The sequence below is a fragment of the Staurois parvus genome, unplaced genomic scaffold, assembly GCF_062004578.1.
Source record: "Staurois parvus isolate SC_StPar_1 unplaced genomic scaffold, SC_StPar_1.0 ptg000249l, whole genome shotgun sequence".
NCBI classification, from domain to species: Eukaryota; Metazoa; Chordata; class Amphibia; order Anura; family Ranidae; genus Staurois; species Staurois parvus.
This window is the reverse complement of record NW_028318045.1, coordinates 10949197-10966691: the sequence shown is the minus strand read 5'-3', so window position 1 is coordinate 10966691 and position 17495 is coordinate 10949197.

Below are 17495 nucleotides of genomic sequence, written 5' to 3'. Positions count from 1 at the left end.
GTGGTCATTTCAACAAGAGCAGGGTCAGAGAAGAAAGCCTTTTTGCGCAATGCAGAGGACTAACCCCTTAGGTTCCACCGTGAGTATAACAAGCATGCTTTACTGCATATACAGACTAATTTTACTGTTGTGGGTTTAGTAACACTTTAATGAACATTTGAGTTGCCCAACCATTTATGCCAGCAAACTCCGGGCACAATGTCAAGGATGCAGCCCTGCACAGGAGTACAGGCCACCACAGTTGGCCCTCCTTACCAAGGAGGCCCCAAGCCCATCATAGCCATCTTTATTACTGGCTCTGGAGGCACCTTTATCCAAGCCATTCATTTTTGCCTTACACCTGGCTTCACCAGAGGTAGAAGAAGGTAAATCATCCTTGAAAAAGCTACCCAGATGACTACCTTTCGAAGTCAGAACATACTTCACGTTTTCAAGGCACAGTCTTCCATTCTCCCCGAAGAATGGAAGGATGAAAAGGTTGTTTCAAGAGGAGTGGCAATAGTAGTATGAACTTTTTCATTTGTAAGCAGCTGCAAAATGATACCGTATCCATGAGGAAACCGCCACTTCTCTGTTGAAGATCATGGCACTGCCACATGCTAACACACTTAATATGCATTGCAGGAACACATTACAGCACTGCACTTCACCGCAAAGATTTGGACAATACTAAACAAACTGTTAAATGTTATATGAAAAGTGACTACATGGGATCACTTTTCAGAGGAGCAGCTATGTTATCTGCACATGCAAACAAGCCTTAATGCTCATGTTTGACAGGCAGCTCTGTATACCAATCAGCATCCCTACACTATTTCAAGAGCTGTCAATGGTTAGCCTGGCCTTCCTGTTCATAGGAGGTCAAGGCTCAGGTGAGTTTTCTCGGCTAGTTTGGCCCACTTTACATTTCAAGACTATTTCGCCAGAATGAGAAACCTCAAGAGCTGGTGGAAGAGTGTGCAAAGGCAGCTTTCTGAAGAAAGAACAGCCATGGTCCATTTGTTCCTTTCAACCCTTACAGGAGTTTTGTTGAGAGGACCCCCTCCCCAGGCTAGTGTGGATGATTCGCCTCACAGATGGTAAAGCCCTTTTTTGAGATCCATGGGTGCCTTCTATGGTAAAACTCGGTTACTTTTGGTGGTTCAAACATCGCCCTCTAGAATTATTCTTCATCCATGCCACAATAACATTTTCTGCTCAAGAGGTGGATGTCCTCTTTCAGTACATCAATAATATCACTGCAAAGGGCATTGATTCCAAGTCCTCCCTCACAGACTTTATTCTCTTCTGTGTCTGTATGAAGAAGGCTGAAGATTCAACTGGTGTTGAGTTTAAAGAAACAGTCTCAGAGGGGCATTGACAATTCCAGTTTGCATACTTTCCTTCATGGCTCTCCACCTCACAGATGACCTTTATGAAGGTCCTAATCCATGTGTAGCCCCTCTGAGGAAACAGGGTGCTTTGCATCCATCATTATTTGGATGGTATTCTACTGTTGGCCCAGGGCACAGATCACCTATTGGTTCAAAAGGGTATTCATCCAGCCAGCCTGAGAAGTTTTGTCTGGATTGGAGGTGTCAAAACAGTGGGAGCAGACCCATCTAGTCATCAATATGGAAGCCCAGTTCAATGCTCGAGTGAGTACTTTTATGCTCCTCAGAATAGGCCAAGGAGCAGGGAGCATCTTCGGAATGTGGTATCAGTTTTGTTGAGCTTCCCTATTCAGGGGTCTCCTGGAAACGATGATGTCTTACATCCCTATGCTACCCTGGACACACGCATTCTCTGCATGTTCCAAAGAATTTCCTTTTTGCAACACCTAAGTCGACTCTTGAGCTGATTCAAAGTGCTTCTCCTCAGATGTGCATGAGTCTCTGGTTATGTGTGTGACAGGGATCACTCGATCCCGTATGGTAGGTTAATTATATCAGACCATTGTCACCTTTGATGCCTGTGCTACAGTGCAAATCGCCACCTGCAGTTACTATGTGCGCTGTCACCTCACATTCAGGCTTGACTAGTCATTCTGCATGATGTTAACAGTGCCATGTGTTTAGAAATAAAGGAAACTTAATGGCAGGTTACAGTGGAAGTGGAACTATTGTGTCCGTTACTGACTGTAATCTTCAGAGACTGCGGGCGTCCAGGATACCTAAAAGGGCAGTGGTGCCAGGTGTTTTTGGTTCCAAATGAATGGGTTTTTAATTGAAAAGATCTTGCCATATCACTCAAACCTTCTCCCTGTGTCCTGCTGATTCCTGTAGCCGAAATGGCTAGGATTCTTCTTGTAGGTTCAAGAAGGTGGCAATCTCTGGCAACATAGATGGGAAAGTTTTATTGGCATCAAGTTGTCAACTCTAGCCTAGAAGCTTGCTCTTTCCTTTCAAATGCTAATTAAAAACATACAGTGCTCCAGTATAAATGGGTATTTTAATCAATATCTCAATGAACACAAGAACAATTTCCACAATTTTGACAAAACTGAGTTTTATAGAACATTTGTTTAGCTCATTACATGAAAGTAAGGTTAATAATATAACTTGGATTACAAAATCTTCAGTTTTACTCAAATAAGTTTATGCAAAAATGAATACATCCCACAACAAAAACTACATCTATTATGACCTCCATGATTTGTAAGGACAGCACCAAGTCTTCTAGACATGGACTGAACAAGTTGGTGACATATTGCAACATCTATCTTTTTCCATTCTTCAAGAACGACCTTTTTTCCATTTTTCAAGAACGAGTCTGGATGCTGGATGGAGAGTGATGCTCAACTTGTCTCTTTAATCACTTTCACCCTGTTTGAAATGCAACAGTGGCCTTAGATGTGTGTTTTGGATCATTGTCATGTTGGAAAAGTGCACGACGACCAAGGGCACGGAGTGAGGATAGCATCTTCTCTTTCAATATAGAGCAGTACATCTGTGAATTAATGATACCATCAATGAAAGGCAGCTCCCGGACAGCAGCGGCACTCATTCAGCCCCACAGAAGGACACTGCCACCACCATGTTTCACTGTAGGCACCATAGATTTTTCTTTGCACTTCTCATCTTTGCTACGCCATACAGTTTTGAAGCCATCAGTCCCAAAAACATTTACTTTGGGCATCAATCCAGAAGTACAGAGTCCCAGTAGTCTTCTTTTTTAGCATTGGCCCTGGCAAATTTTTTGCAGGCTTTTTTGTGCATGGGCTTTAGGAGAGGCTTCTTTCGTGGATGGCACCCATGGATGCCATTCCTCTGCAGTATACGCCATATTGTGTCATGGGAAACAATCACCCCAGTTTGGCTTTCTACTTCTTTAGCTAACTGCAGGGAACTTGTATGGTGATTTTATTCAACCCTTCTCATCACAAGACGCTCCTGTCGAGGTGTTAACATCTATGGATAGCCTGGATGTCTCTGTGGGATGGTTGCAGTTCCATCTTTGTTACATTTTTCTATCATTTTGCTACAGTATTCTGACTGATAAGTAAATCTTTGCTGATATTCTTGTAGCCCTCACCTTTCTTGGGTAAAGAAATTTTCTTTCGAAGGCCATTTCTCTTCCATGTGGTGCCATTGCTGACAGCATGAAATAGGAAGGAGTTTTCTTTAAGTAATGCCCTTTTATAAGCATCTGCTGGACATCTGTTTAACCACTTTCCCTCCTGAGGATTTACCCCCCTTCCTGACCAGGCCAATTTTTGCATTACAGCACTGCATTACTTTAACTGACAATTGCGCGGTCATGCAATGCTGCACCCAAATTAAATTTACATCCTTTTTTTCCCCACGAATTGAGCTTTCTTTTGGTGGTATTTGATCGCCTGTGCTATTTTTTTTTTTTTTGCGCTATAAAAAAAGCGCCAATTTTGAGAAATAATATTTTTTACTTTTTGCTATTAAACATTTCCAGTAAAAAAATTTAAATCAAATTTTGTCATAAATTTATGGCAAAATGTTTTCTGCTACATGTCTTTGCTAAAAAAAAAAACCAATACGTGTGAATTAATTTGGCTTACGTGAAAGTTATAGCGTTTACAAATGGCTGTATAAATACTGGAATTTTTTTTTTTTTTTTTTTTACTAGTCATGGCAGCTATCAACGAATTATTGCGGGACTGCGGGAATTATTGCTGTGCACAGCCATCCAGAGCAGTGTGTCTCAGCCAACAGGCAGAAAGACTATTAGTAAACAAAGCAGTCCTCCTTCCCATCAGAGATGCTTGCGAATCACCGGGCACTGGCAGGGAATCACTGGCCGGGACCCGGTGATTGACAGCCGTGAATGGTGGCGCAGGTAGGGCGCCAGCACGGCTCGTGTGCCTCCTACTCGGAAATGCAAAATCACGTATATGTGTATGTGAGTTTGCGTACCCTGCTACAGCCCTGTAGCAGTATATCTGCTATAGCGAGGCGGGGAAGTGGTTAATTAATAGTTAGACTCGCCTGTAGTTGAATTCTTGTTAATTAGGATTTTGTTGTCTAAAATTTAGCTTTGCTCCTAAGACTTTCATTGGGGTGTATTAATTTTTGCAACATGGTCTTAGAATGAATTTGTTAGGAAAAATACTTTTTTTGTGTGTCCAGTTGATTGATAATTAATAAAACCACTCCCATACAGATTCCCTCTGCTCATGGACACAGACAAACAATAACAAAAGGTAGGAATCTGCTACAAACTTTGTTAAAATCCTTGCAATGTACATACAGTATCTCAAAGAAGTGAGTACACCCCTCACATTTTTGTAAATATTTTATTATATCTTTTCATGTGACAACACTGAAGAAATGACACTTTGCTACAATGTAAAGTAGTGAGTGTACAGCTTGTATAACAGTGTAAATTTGCTGTCCCCTCAAAATAACTCAACACACAGCCATTAATGTCTAAACCGCTGGCAACAAAAGGGAGTACACCCCTAAGTGAAAATGTACAAATTGGGCCCAATTAGCCATTTTCCCTCCTTGGTGTCATGTGACTTGTTAGTGTTACAAGGTCTCAGGTGTGAATGAGGAGCAAGTTTGTTAAATTTGGTGTTATCGCTCTCAGTCTCTCATACTGGTCACTGGAAGTTCAACAGGGCACCTCATGGCAAGGAACTCTCTGAGGATCTAAAAAAAGAATTGTTGCTCTACATAAAGATGGCCTAGGCTATAAGAAGATTGCCAAGACTCTGAAACTGAGCTGCAGAACGGTGGCTAAGACCATACAACGGTTTAACTGGACAGGTTCCAATCAGAACAGGCTTCGTCATGGTCAGCCAGAAAAGTTGAGTGCACGTGCTCAGCTTCATATCCAGAGGTTGTCTTTGGGAAATAGACGTATGAGTGCTCCAGCATTGCTGCAGAGGTTGAAGGGGTGGAGGGGTCAGCCTGTCAGTGCTCAGACCATACGCCGCACACTGCATCAAATTGGTCTGCCTGGCTGTCGTCCCAGAAGGAAGCTTCTTCTAAAGATGATGCACAAGAAAGCCCACAAACAGTTTGCTGAAGACAAGCAGACTAAGGACATGAATTACTGGAACCATGTCCTGTAGTCTGATGAGCCCAAGATAAACTTATGTGGTTCAGATGGTGTAAAGCGTGTGTCGTAGCAACCAGGTGAGGAGTACAAAGTCAAGCGTGGTGGGAGTGTCATGGTCTGGGGCTGCATGAGTGCTGCCAGCACTGGGGAGCTGAGCTACAATTCATTGAGGGAACCATGAATGCCAATATGTACTGTGACATACTGAAGCAGAGCATGATCCCCTCCCTCCGGAGACTGGGCCACAGGGCAGTATTCCAACATAACGATGCTAAAGCATCTGAGGGTAAAGGTGATTGACTGGCCAAGCATGTCTCCAGACCTAAACCCAATTGAGCATCTGTGGGGCATCCTCAAATGGAAGGTGGAGGAGCGCCAGGTCTCTAAAATTCACCAGCTCCGTGATGTCGTCATGGAGGAGTGGAAGAGGACTCCAGTGGCAACCTGTGATGCTCTGGTGAACTCCATGCCCAAGAGGGTTAAGGCAGTGCTGGAAAATAATGGTGGCCACACAAAATATTAACACTTTGGGCCCAATTTGGACATTTTCACTTAGGGGGTGTACTCACTTTTGTTGCCAGTGGTTTAGACATTAATGGCTGTGTGTTGAGTTATTTTGAGGGGACAGAATATTTACACTGTTATGCAAGCTATACCATCGCTACTTTACATTGTAGCAAAGTTTCATTTCTTCAGTGTTGTAACATGAAAAGATAGAATAAAATATTTACAAAAATGTGAGGGGTGTACTCACTTCTGTGAGATACTGTAGATAACCCGGAGGGGAATGCGTTTTCCTCGGCAAAGAGGAGTTACTGTTTAAACCTATTTATTCCTGAGGTTGAAATTTTTTTAATTGTGAAAAATCAGACCTTAGCAATGACTGAGCAGCAGGATATAAATAAGTCCCACATCACTACGTTCTGTATTAATGTGTTAAAGTAGGGAGGTGTTGTTATGGCAATAAATTTACAAATATAGTGTACTGCTATCATTAACCAGGCTAACACTACGAATTCATACTTTTTTTTTTTTTTTATACATATATTATTAGGTCACGATCAATGTCGGGATAACAATGCAGCCTCACATTATTAAAGTACTGGTAATGAATTCTGGCTGGATAGCTTGATATAAGCATATAGTTATAATCACGAAGAGAATAGGGGAATTCCTCTGTAACAGAATGTCATTTGGAATCAGGAGAAGCGTGCCTTATAGTCCACTGTGTTTTTAATTTTATGTTTATTGTTCACACTAGGTGTTGTCCGTTAGGTGTTAGGATTGAAAAAGTCTCATTTGCATTTAGACAACTGCTCCAGTACTGGATATACTGTATTATCTTTGGCTGAAACAAATGTAATATTTTTGTATAACCTGGTGTTAGCTGTGTGCTCATTTCCTACTGTCTGTATGCATTTTTTAAGCTGTTGGATGTTGGAACAGTGCGTAAAATTAATTTGGATGGATTATATATCAGAGTGATATTTATTTTTTTTAAACCTTCATCCTTTTATGGCATACAGGATGTATAATACTAATCCCTAAGATTATGAAAATCTGCAATTTATTACACGGAAGATCACATTTGCAATTACATACAATCCTTATCTCTGTGAAGGGAGCAACCCAATTAACCTACCAGTGTATTTTGGATTGTGGGAGGGATCTCTGAAGCCGGCCATAGACACTGACTATGGGAATCCCTCCTGTCAACACTGACTGTGGGAATCAATCCCGTGGAGCTATTGTGTTCTTCTGCTGAGCTATTGTGTTCTCCTGGCAGGGGGTGCAGGGGCGAATCCATCCCTGCCAGGATAATAGTAATTATTGCCAGCATCTAAAGCTGGCTGAGATTCAGCCAAGATTCAAACCATCTATGGCAGGCTTAACAGACATGATGGGAACATGAAAATTCCATACAGACAGCTGTGGTATTGTTGGTGTGCCAAATGTTTGTCACAGAGTACAGGAGAATTGGCAGGTTCTGTGTTCAAAAGAGGTGAATTTTGGCCTTGGTGGAGATGTTAGTCTTCTCCCAGAGGCACCATTTGAGAGAGGCAAATGCCGCTTTTGCCTGGTCAATCCTGCTGTCGACTTTTACAGTGTCAGAGGATCAGTCGCAGAAGAATGGGCACATCTTTCCACTTTCCATCCTTCGGCATGTCCATGCTAATCTGCACGCAAGCATAGGGCGCGCGCAGATGTGCCATGTGCTCCTGTATTGTTTGCTGTTGGATTCCCGTTGATGTCTTGGATTGCCCCTGGACTTAGCTCTTCTCCTGGCTCTGACCCCTGCTCATTTCACAGATTTTTCTACTGCCTGCTTCCTGTGTATGACCCGACTTGCTCTACCGACTCTGCTGCTTGATTATCCTGTGTATGATCTCAGCTTATCCCTCTGACCTCGCTCCTACATGATCTTCGGTGTTTGACCCTTGGCCGTGTTCTGACCTTTCTTCTGGCTTCTGCTCCTGATTGATCACCTGTGCATGACCTATAGCCTGACTCATACCTTGCTTCCTACCGTCTGCTTAGTTCTACCTGCTATGTCTGGAGAACATCTATCTTCTGCCAAGTTCTGCCTGCCACGTCAGGAGCACTTCAGTCACTTTCGTTAATCCTGCCATTCCCAGGTTATCATCATCTCAACCCACTGGCAACCTGTGCTTCTCTGGGCCAAGCACCTCCTGTACCTACCTTCAGGGGTGTTCCGCACTTAGCGGCAAGGGGGCCCTCCCAGCACTCTGGCCTCTGACCAGGTACATGACAGGCGGTAGATGTCAACTTCCTCTCATGCACCAATGATCTTAGGAATTTTAATTCTTGGATCTGCTTGTTTTGCATTCCATCAAGGTTCCATTGGTCTGTGATACATGCATAGTCATCATTTTGGTCTTATCCACATTGATTCTTAGGCTGTAAGATTGGGTGATGTGGTGAAGGATATCGGTGGTCTCAGCATTCATGTCAGCAAATATGGGACTTTAGTCTGTGAATATCATATTGGTTAGGAAGTTGTTCACATTGTACTGGACCCTACATCTGTCCTCAAATTCTTTCCTCATAATGGCATCAATCATGATATTGAAAAGCAGAGGTGAAGTGACATCTCCCTGGTGGACTGTAGTTTGAATAGGAAATTCATTGGACAGTTAATTTCATATCAGCACGGCTCTGGTTACGCCGTTAATTCTCCACCAAAGATAGTCCCAATTCCCCATGTTGTCGATTTTTATCCCCCAAATAAGGGAAGTTGTTTAAGTCTCCAGTGGGATTGTTCCCATGTTACTGTTGTTTTGAATGAGGTTTTGGTGTAACCTTCTTGATGTATGCTACCATCATTGTACATCATGTTTTGTTTGTTTTATTTAAAGTGTCAGTTAATAGAGTGCTATTGTAGCCACTGGTGCTTTCGTACTGTGTACATGGCTGTTATTACTGTGTTCTTTTGTATTCTTAATACTGTTTAAAACAATAAAAAGTAATTCCAAAGAAAAGTTGGTCCCAACTCTGCCAAGAACTGTCCTAAGGAAATTCAGGAAGCAACATAATAGTTTATTTGACTTGCAATTTCTCAAAATATGATGTTACATTCAACAATTTGCATTCTTCAATGACAACCAACTCTTTTCTATTTGGTTCACCGTCCCTGGTGGGATTCAAAACTGGCAAAAAAGGCAGAATCGGAACATAGTACTGACCACTAAAGCAGCCCATACATGATTATTATTTTTTTTTTTTTCCTTCAACCAGCAAGAATGGAAACAAAAATTACTTGACTCCCCCATCCACACATCCGGTGTGGATGGAGGAATCACTTCTGTTGGGGTTTTGTATTCTGACAGCAGGGAGCATTCCCATCAGAATACACTGATCAGCACTGATGGCTATAGTCAGAGATGCTGATCATGTGGAAATTTTCCAGCAGGTTGGTTGTTCTGTAGATCAACTTCTGTACAACCACCCTGCCCATACATGGATCAAAATTTGGCATGTCCCTGCTGAACCAACCAAATTCCAATTCATGTATGGCTGGCTGCAGCTGCCATGCTGTCCGAGTACTGCAACTTACTACTGACTTCTCAGCCACCATACTGTAAAATGTTCTAGTTGTCTGTAATTATTTAAATCTATTTCATTTAAGCTTTACCAAATAAGGCTCCATATACACAGCTTGAAAAAACGCCAGTTCCCCTTTGCATAAAAAAATGCTCCTATAGAGCATTTTTGTACACATTTAGGTGTGCTTAGAAGTGTTTAGTGTTTTTTTCTACCATAAAACTCCAATCAAGAATGCAAACGACAAGGGATGTTTTTCTGTCACTAAATGCTGAGCTTAAAAAAACGTTCTAATGTGCATGTACAAATAGGGTAACAATGAGCTGCCTCTACAAGAGAAACACAAAACGCCTGTAGAAGCAGCGTTTTTTAGGCTTGTATGCATGGACCCTATATATAATTTCAGAAATCAGTTTTCAAGCTTTTCAATGTACAAATTGCATTAAAAGACTGATGTAAATGTACAATATATATATGTAAAAGCGCTACTTAAACTGATGGTGCTATAGAAGTACCTGAAATAAATACAAATAAAATACTCCCTGTGATCCTACCATAAGTGTCCCTGTTGGAGTGAGAAGGCTCTGTCCATGTTTCCCAGTTTAGCTTCTGTGTTGTTACTCTGTCACCTGCATTCCTGATGGAGACTACCAGTGGCTGTGCTGAAACACCTTTCACAGGCATGATCCAACTTTGTCACTGTCAAGGAGCTGAACAATAATGTGCAGATCATGCAGGAGTGAGGGGATGTAGACAAAGTGGTTAAAATAGGCTGGAGGAGATCAGCGGCACTGTAAGAAAAAAAATAGGTGAAGCCAGTATTTTATTATTTTATGGAAAAAAAATAGCAATTGGTTATGATACACTGTACTTTAGCAAACTAAATGTTGTCCAGTTTGGGTTTACATCTTCACTAAAGGCAAATTCTGTGTTGGCATGTTATCCGTGCTCTGTTATAGCAGGCTCTATCACTACAAGTTGCAGTATCATCTGCTGGAGCACAAACTTCCACCATATGGCATTCATTTAATTCTATGCTGCAATGAATATTTCAATTCTTCAGACTCCATCTGATAAAACAAAAGACGGAACATTCCAGGAAAAATATTGAGTATACCAGTAGACTGTTCGATCTGATAGATATTTGGCCTGTTCCAGCAAATCCTTCATGCTCTATTTTTTTATTGCTGACTGATTTTTACTACTATAAATGGACATACCATAGCAGGCCAATGACGTCAGTCTGCTTTCAGCCCAGAAAAGTGTTCTCACTCTTGGCAAGGTGGACAGGATACAAGCATGTTACGTGTCATGGCAGATGTACACTACACACTAGAAGAATCACACTGATTCATCAATCTCTTACCAGCACAACCAATGTAAATAAGCTGTAAGAAAATAAACACAATTGAATTAAAGACCATCTCCAGGCAACATGCAAGATCAATCAGTCAATTGCTAATGCCATATGCAAAACTTTACAGCTGTTCTTAAGTTACAGATCCAGAATTACCATCTGTCTTAAAGTTTGGCTTAAAGTGAACCTGTGAAGCTAAGCATATGGGATCTGGCAAAGCTGATGATCATTTTTTGCCAAGAGTGTTTCACAAGACCCCTCCATGTCTCTCATTGGTTACCCCACTACTACGCTACAGCTCCTCTTAAGCAGTAGGGCAGCAGATATAACCAGGTGACAGTTCCTGTGATCATCCTTGTAGAGCCATATAACAAAAAATAATACCTGCCTACATTCTGGGCCCAAGGCATGGCCCAATGGGAAATTCATCAGCAGGTACAGTATGTAGCACTAACGTTTGTGCTTGAAATAATAGCTATCACTCACAACAATTTCAAGTGGAAGTCAAACACAGCAAGATCTCAATCAGTTCTGGACATCCTGCAATTCAGAACCTAACCAGTAGCACCAGTCCTGAGATGTCTTTCCTCAGTTAGTAGGAAAATTTACCAAACAGAGCAGCTAGCTCACTTTGGGCTCTCAGAGGTGGGTGACAAGGTTCAATTCTGAGGCAAACAAAGAACTCTTGAATAGGGCAATGTCCTTTTTAAACTGCAGTATAGGATCTTCTGTGCGCTTGATGGGCCCCAAATTGGTGCACTTTAAGGATTCAAATCCTTCTGAAAGCAAAGGTAGAAATTCCTTATTAAAGGGTGAATACAATGGAAAGGAGCTGCCCCTTTAAATGGTAGGTGGCCTGGATGGTACCCCTGCGACACACACAGGGTAAGATTTAGTCAGGGGTGAGAAAAAAATGAGCAGCAGCCCTTTCTGTAAGGATTGACTCCTCTTGGGACCCCAGTGGCAAACTGCAGCCAGGCAGGAGCTCTTTGGTGAATGTGGGCAAGACATGGCAGTGGGCTCCTGTGATTGGATTATGCTGAAGGTGTAGTAACCAGCAGGCCAGGAGAATTAGGCCTCAACGTGTGTAACTTGTGAACAGTGTCAGTTAAACTAGGCAGACCTGAGCAATGTCATTTGCAACATGAATGGAATGAGAATGGAACTCTCTCACCCAATTTGTAGCTTCTGTCAGGTAGTTGATGGTCTTTCTGCAGATGGGGGTCAGCAACTCCTGCTCCTCCATTCACTCTCTCACTGTGGCCTAGCCTGGTCCAATCCTCCAGCGTCCCACACAGCCTTTTTCGCACCCCCATTCTCCAGTTCTCACCCCTCACTTCCTGTCCGGGGCTTCTGCCTTTATTTGTCTCCAAACACACGCCATCTTCTCTGGGAAATCTAGTTTGCTAGCCCGCTGTCCAACAGTAAAATCCTGCAGTCAGCCCACAAATCCCACAAAACTTTGCAACAGGGTCTATACAATTGAGCATGGGAGGGTTATAACTCCTGTCAGATTTTTTTTTTTTGCCATCTGTGTCCCATTTTGGAGATTTACCTTCACTTCCTGTCCCATAGCCAAACAGGAAGTGAGAGGAAAATTCCTTGCAAATTAGGGTACCCCCAGGTCAACAGAACTAGTGTCCCCTTTGGAAGATTTCCCTGGAATTACTTTTCATGGGACAAGTGAAAATCTGGGATATTCTTTAATTTCACTCTCAATGATAATGGTAAACAGGACAAATGTAGAGATGATGATTCTGCTTAATAGGGGGGTGCAGACAGCAATAAAAACTGACAAGTGTTGTAATCCCGCTCCACTCTGTCCAAAACTGAAACAAAAGTTGCCTTTAAGCAGACAATACTGGGCTTAACACCCAAGCATCACCCTTCATACAAACACTAAAACTTTGGTTGTAAACCATTACATAAGCCCACTGAAGTGACTGGCCACAGGTGATACACGGAGATTAAACAAATCTTTAACATAGGTTGTACCTGTTCATCTGCAGCCCTCTCTTCTGTATAGACTTCTTAGACACAGACCAAAGGCTACAGTGCCTTGAAAAAGGATTCATACCCCGTGCAATTTTCCACATTTTGTCATGTTACAACCAAAAGCGTAGATGGATTTTATGTGATAGACCAACACAAAGTGGCACATATTTGTAAAATGGAAGAAAAAAATATGCATTGTTTTCAAAATTTTTCACAAGTAAATATCTGAAAAGTGTGGCGTACATTTGTATTCAGGCCCCTTTACTCTGATACCCCTAACTAAAATCTAGTGGAACCAATTGCCTTCAGACGTCACCTAATTAGTAAATAGAGTCCCCCTGTGTGTAGTGTAATTTAATCTCAGTATAAATACAGCTGTTTTGTGAAGTCCTCAGAGGTTTGCTTGAAAAAACTAGTGAACAAACAACATCATGAAGGCCAAGGAATACACCAGACAGGTCAGGGATAATGTTGTGATGAAGTTTAAAGCAGGGTTAGGTTATAAACAAAATCCCGAGCTTTGAACATATTATGGAGCACTGTTCAATCCATCATCCAAAAATGGAAAAAGTATGGAACAACTGCAAACCTACCAAGACAGGGCTGTCCACCTAAACTGACAGGCCGAGCAAGGAGAGCATTAATCAGAGAAGCAGCCAAGAGACCCATGGTAACTCTGGAGGAGCTGCAGAGATCCACAGCTCAGGTGGGAGAATCTGTTTACAGGACAGCTATTAGTTGTGCACTCCACAAATCTGGCCTTTATGGAAGAGTGGCAAGAAGAAAGACATTGTTGAAAGAGCCATAAGAAGTCCCATTTGCAGTTTGCGAGAACCCATGTAGGGGACAGAGCAAATATGTGGAAGAAAGTGCTCTGTGCAGATGAGACCAAAATTAAATTTTTTGGTATAAAAGCAAAACGCTATGTGTGGTGGAAAACTAACACTGCACATCACCCTGAACACACCATCCCCACTGTGAAACATGGCTGGCAGTATCATGTTGTGGGGATGCTTTTCTTCAACAGAGACAAGGAAGCCGGTCAGAGTTGATGGGAAGATGGATGGAGCCAAATACAAGGCAATCTTAGAAAAAACCTGTTAGAGTCTTCAAAAGACTTGAGACTGGGGCAGAAGTTCACCTTCCAGCAGGACAGCGACTGTAAACATACAGCCAGAGCTACAATGGAATGGTTTAGATCAAAACCATATTCATGTGTTAGAATGGCCCAGTCAAAGTCCAGACCTAAATCCAATTGAGCATCTGTGGCAAGACTTGAAAATTGCTGTTCACAGACACTCTTCATCCAATCTGACAGAGCTTGAGCTATTTTGCAAAGAAGAATGGGCACAAATTTCACTCTCTAGATGTGCAAAGCTGGCACAGACATACCCAAAAAGACTTGCAGCTGTAATTGCAGCAAAAGGTGGTTCTATAAAGTATTGATCCAGGGGGGCTGAATACAAATACACGCCACACTTTTCACATATTTATGTGTCAAAAACTTCCACTTAAAAATGCAATTTTTCCACTTTTCCTTCCACTTAAAAATTATGTGCCACTTTGTGTTGGTCTATCACATAAAATCCCAATAAAATACATTTAGGTTTTTGGTTGTAACATGACAAAATGTGGAAAATTTCAAGGGGTATGACTACTTTTTCAAGGCACTGTATCTATTTCTAAGCTCCAGCAGGCAGGTGGTGGGGATCTGATGTCACCCAGTGCACATCATAAAGCAGAGAGCTGAGTTTAATCTGAGACTTGAGTGGAGGGAAAGGACACACCCCCTCTACACATTCTTATAGGGAAGCATGCACAGCTGAGGCTGTCAATCAACTTCTGTGTGCTGGAGGAGATGTGCAGTCTCCCAAAATTATGTCGTTTGGGGATAACCTGTCAGAAATTACACATGTAGTCAGCTTAAGGCAGAGAGAGAAGACAGAAATAACACTCGGTGGTTTGGATTGAAGCTTGTACACTCTGTAGAGGGATATTTTCTGTCCATTTTTAATTTCAGAGGTTTACAACCACTTTAAAGTAGCTCTGAACCCTACCCACTGTCTGATAGGCAACATAATGTTTACTCCAGACTGTGCTTTTACAACTAAGTGCCCATTCATATCTATGCATTTTAAAATTTGTTGCCCAATGCACATCAACACACAATAAGGAAACTTATTCTCTACTAAGCCCTTTAACACCTGTATGCTGCACTCCCACCTATCGGGGTAAATACTACATGTAATGGCAGTGCGCATTAGGCAGATGGAAGCTGTATGTGGCAGCCATTTTGTTCAGGTTCAAAAGAGCCTGTTATCTCACCTAGGGACAGCAGACACCAGCACACAGGCCTTTGCCAGAGTACAGCTAATTGAAATCCTGGCAGGATGTCTGTTAGTTTCTGTTGAACATAAAAAATATACAGATTAACACTTCCCCGACTTATCAAAATCCTTCAGTTCTGTCAACCATGGTTTTTAGGACAATTAAAGCAGTAGGAATACATAGCATGCCATAAAATGTCTACCCAGAAGCAGTCAGGCATGGTGCAACCTCTCCGAAACCTCTACCCAATTCACAACTTAACAAAATCCACATACAATTCACAAAATCAAACAAGTCTAAGACACATTAATATTAAATATACACTCACCAGTAACTTTATTAGGTACACCTTGTTAGTACCGGGTTGGACCCCCTTTGGCCTTCATATCTGCCTTACATCTTCATGGCATGGATTCAACAAGGTGTTGGAAACATTCCTCAGAGATTTTGGTCCATGTTGACATGAGTTACTGTTGTCTTTCTATCATCTCCGCCCATCCTCCTCTTACATCAACAAGGTATTTTCTTCCACATAACTGCCGCTCTCTGGATATTTTCTCTTTTTTGGACCATTCTCTGTAAACCTTAAAGATGGTTGTGTGTGAAAATCCCTGTAGATTAGCAGTTTTTTAAATACTCAGACCAGCCCCTCTTTACCACATCTAGATGCATAAATTCATTGAGTTGCTGCCATGTGATTGGTTGAATAGCATTTTGTGTTACCAAGCAATTGAACAGGTGTACCTAGTAAAGTGGCCGGTGATTATATATTTGAATGAGGACTATTATACTGAACAAATCAAGGTCATATACAACTAAGGTAGCACATACAGAGTGTGAGACAGCAGTCTCCTACCTCCTGGAGGCCAGACCCATTATATACTCTGTGTTTGGTATCCCTGGACACAAAATATAATGCTGGATAATAATCTTCATGTTAGCAGACTGTAAACGGTAGGTATTCAGAAATATGAATACTTATAGGAAACTGTATTTGAGACTTGGTCATAAATGTGGTGACCTCCCAGCCATCACCTCTTAAACTGGATGATTGGTCAGATGATCTCTGTCAACACTCCTTTGATATCACAGAAAAAGGAAATGTCAGCACATTTTGACAGCTCTCGTTTTAACATCAACCAAGGAACACCTAACCAGACTTGGAAGAGCCACTGTACTGTTTTTGCTTGCTCAAAAACTAAGGACATTGCAAGTATTCTTCATTTTCAACTCCTTTTTATTTCTCTGTTGCATTATTGTCTATTTCCTTGTAACACCCTTTTTCTGTAAATATTTTATTTGCCCCATTTTGACCTTTTAATTATTGAACCCTATTTTGAAAAGTGTTGAACTGGTCTCTAAGTCTTTTAATGCAAACTAAAAGAATCCCAGTCTCTTGAAGAGTGCTACTGTATATGATAAATCTCTGAATATTCCTGTCTGTGGTAACAGTTTGTGCACAGACGTTTATGTTTCATATTTGCTCTTGCTAACATTGTGAAGGATTTATAGGCCCAAAGCTATCTGGTGGCAGTTTGGAGTTAAAAGAGTTAATTGCTTAGATAATGTAACTCAGGAACAATCGCTCTCAGGCTGCTGGCACCAAGATTGTGGTCCTACGAGCTGGAAAATCTTTGTGCAGGGTGCGGCTGAGAGTGACATTGTTACATAAGTGACAGCACAGTGTGAGATTGGCTAGTCATGAGTTGGTGAGAAGGGTAGGGGTCTGACATCCATGTTCGTCATGCTACAGGTGCTTTTTTGGTGCATCAAAGTGTGTTTTTGACTCCATAGGCTTCAGTGGCTGCAACCTGCACCAGAAATGTGCAAAAAACACATAGAAATCCAGTCGCTGAGCCTCATTCATAAAATGCAGAGCACACTGTAGTGGCCCAATGAATGTTCTCTGCATAATGCATTTTTTTCTTTTTAAATAAAACACTTGTTTCCCTTTTCTTTTCCATTATTTCCATCTCAATGCTGTTGATCTCCCCTGTAGCCTTTTCACAGAAACTTCCTTGTCTACATGCAATCCAGGAATGGCTGGATGGCATTTCTCAGGATGGGTTTCCTGAGGATGACATCAATGGACCGTGCCTGTGTAATGTGTAGAAATGGCAACTTATAGTCTGTAACAGAGACACCTACCTGGAATAAAGTTTTAAGGCAAATGGAGATATTCTCTAGAAGATTTTAAAGTGTATCAGAATTATACTGTATTGGTCACAAATCACTG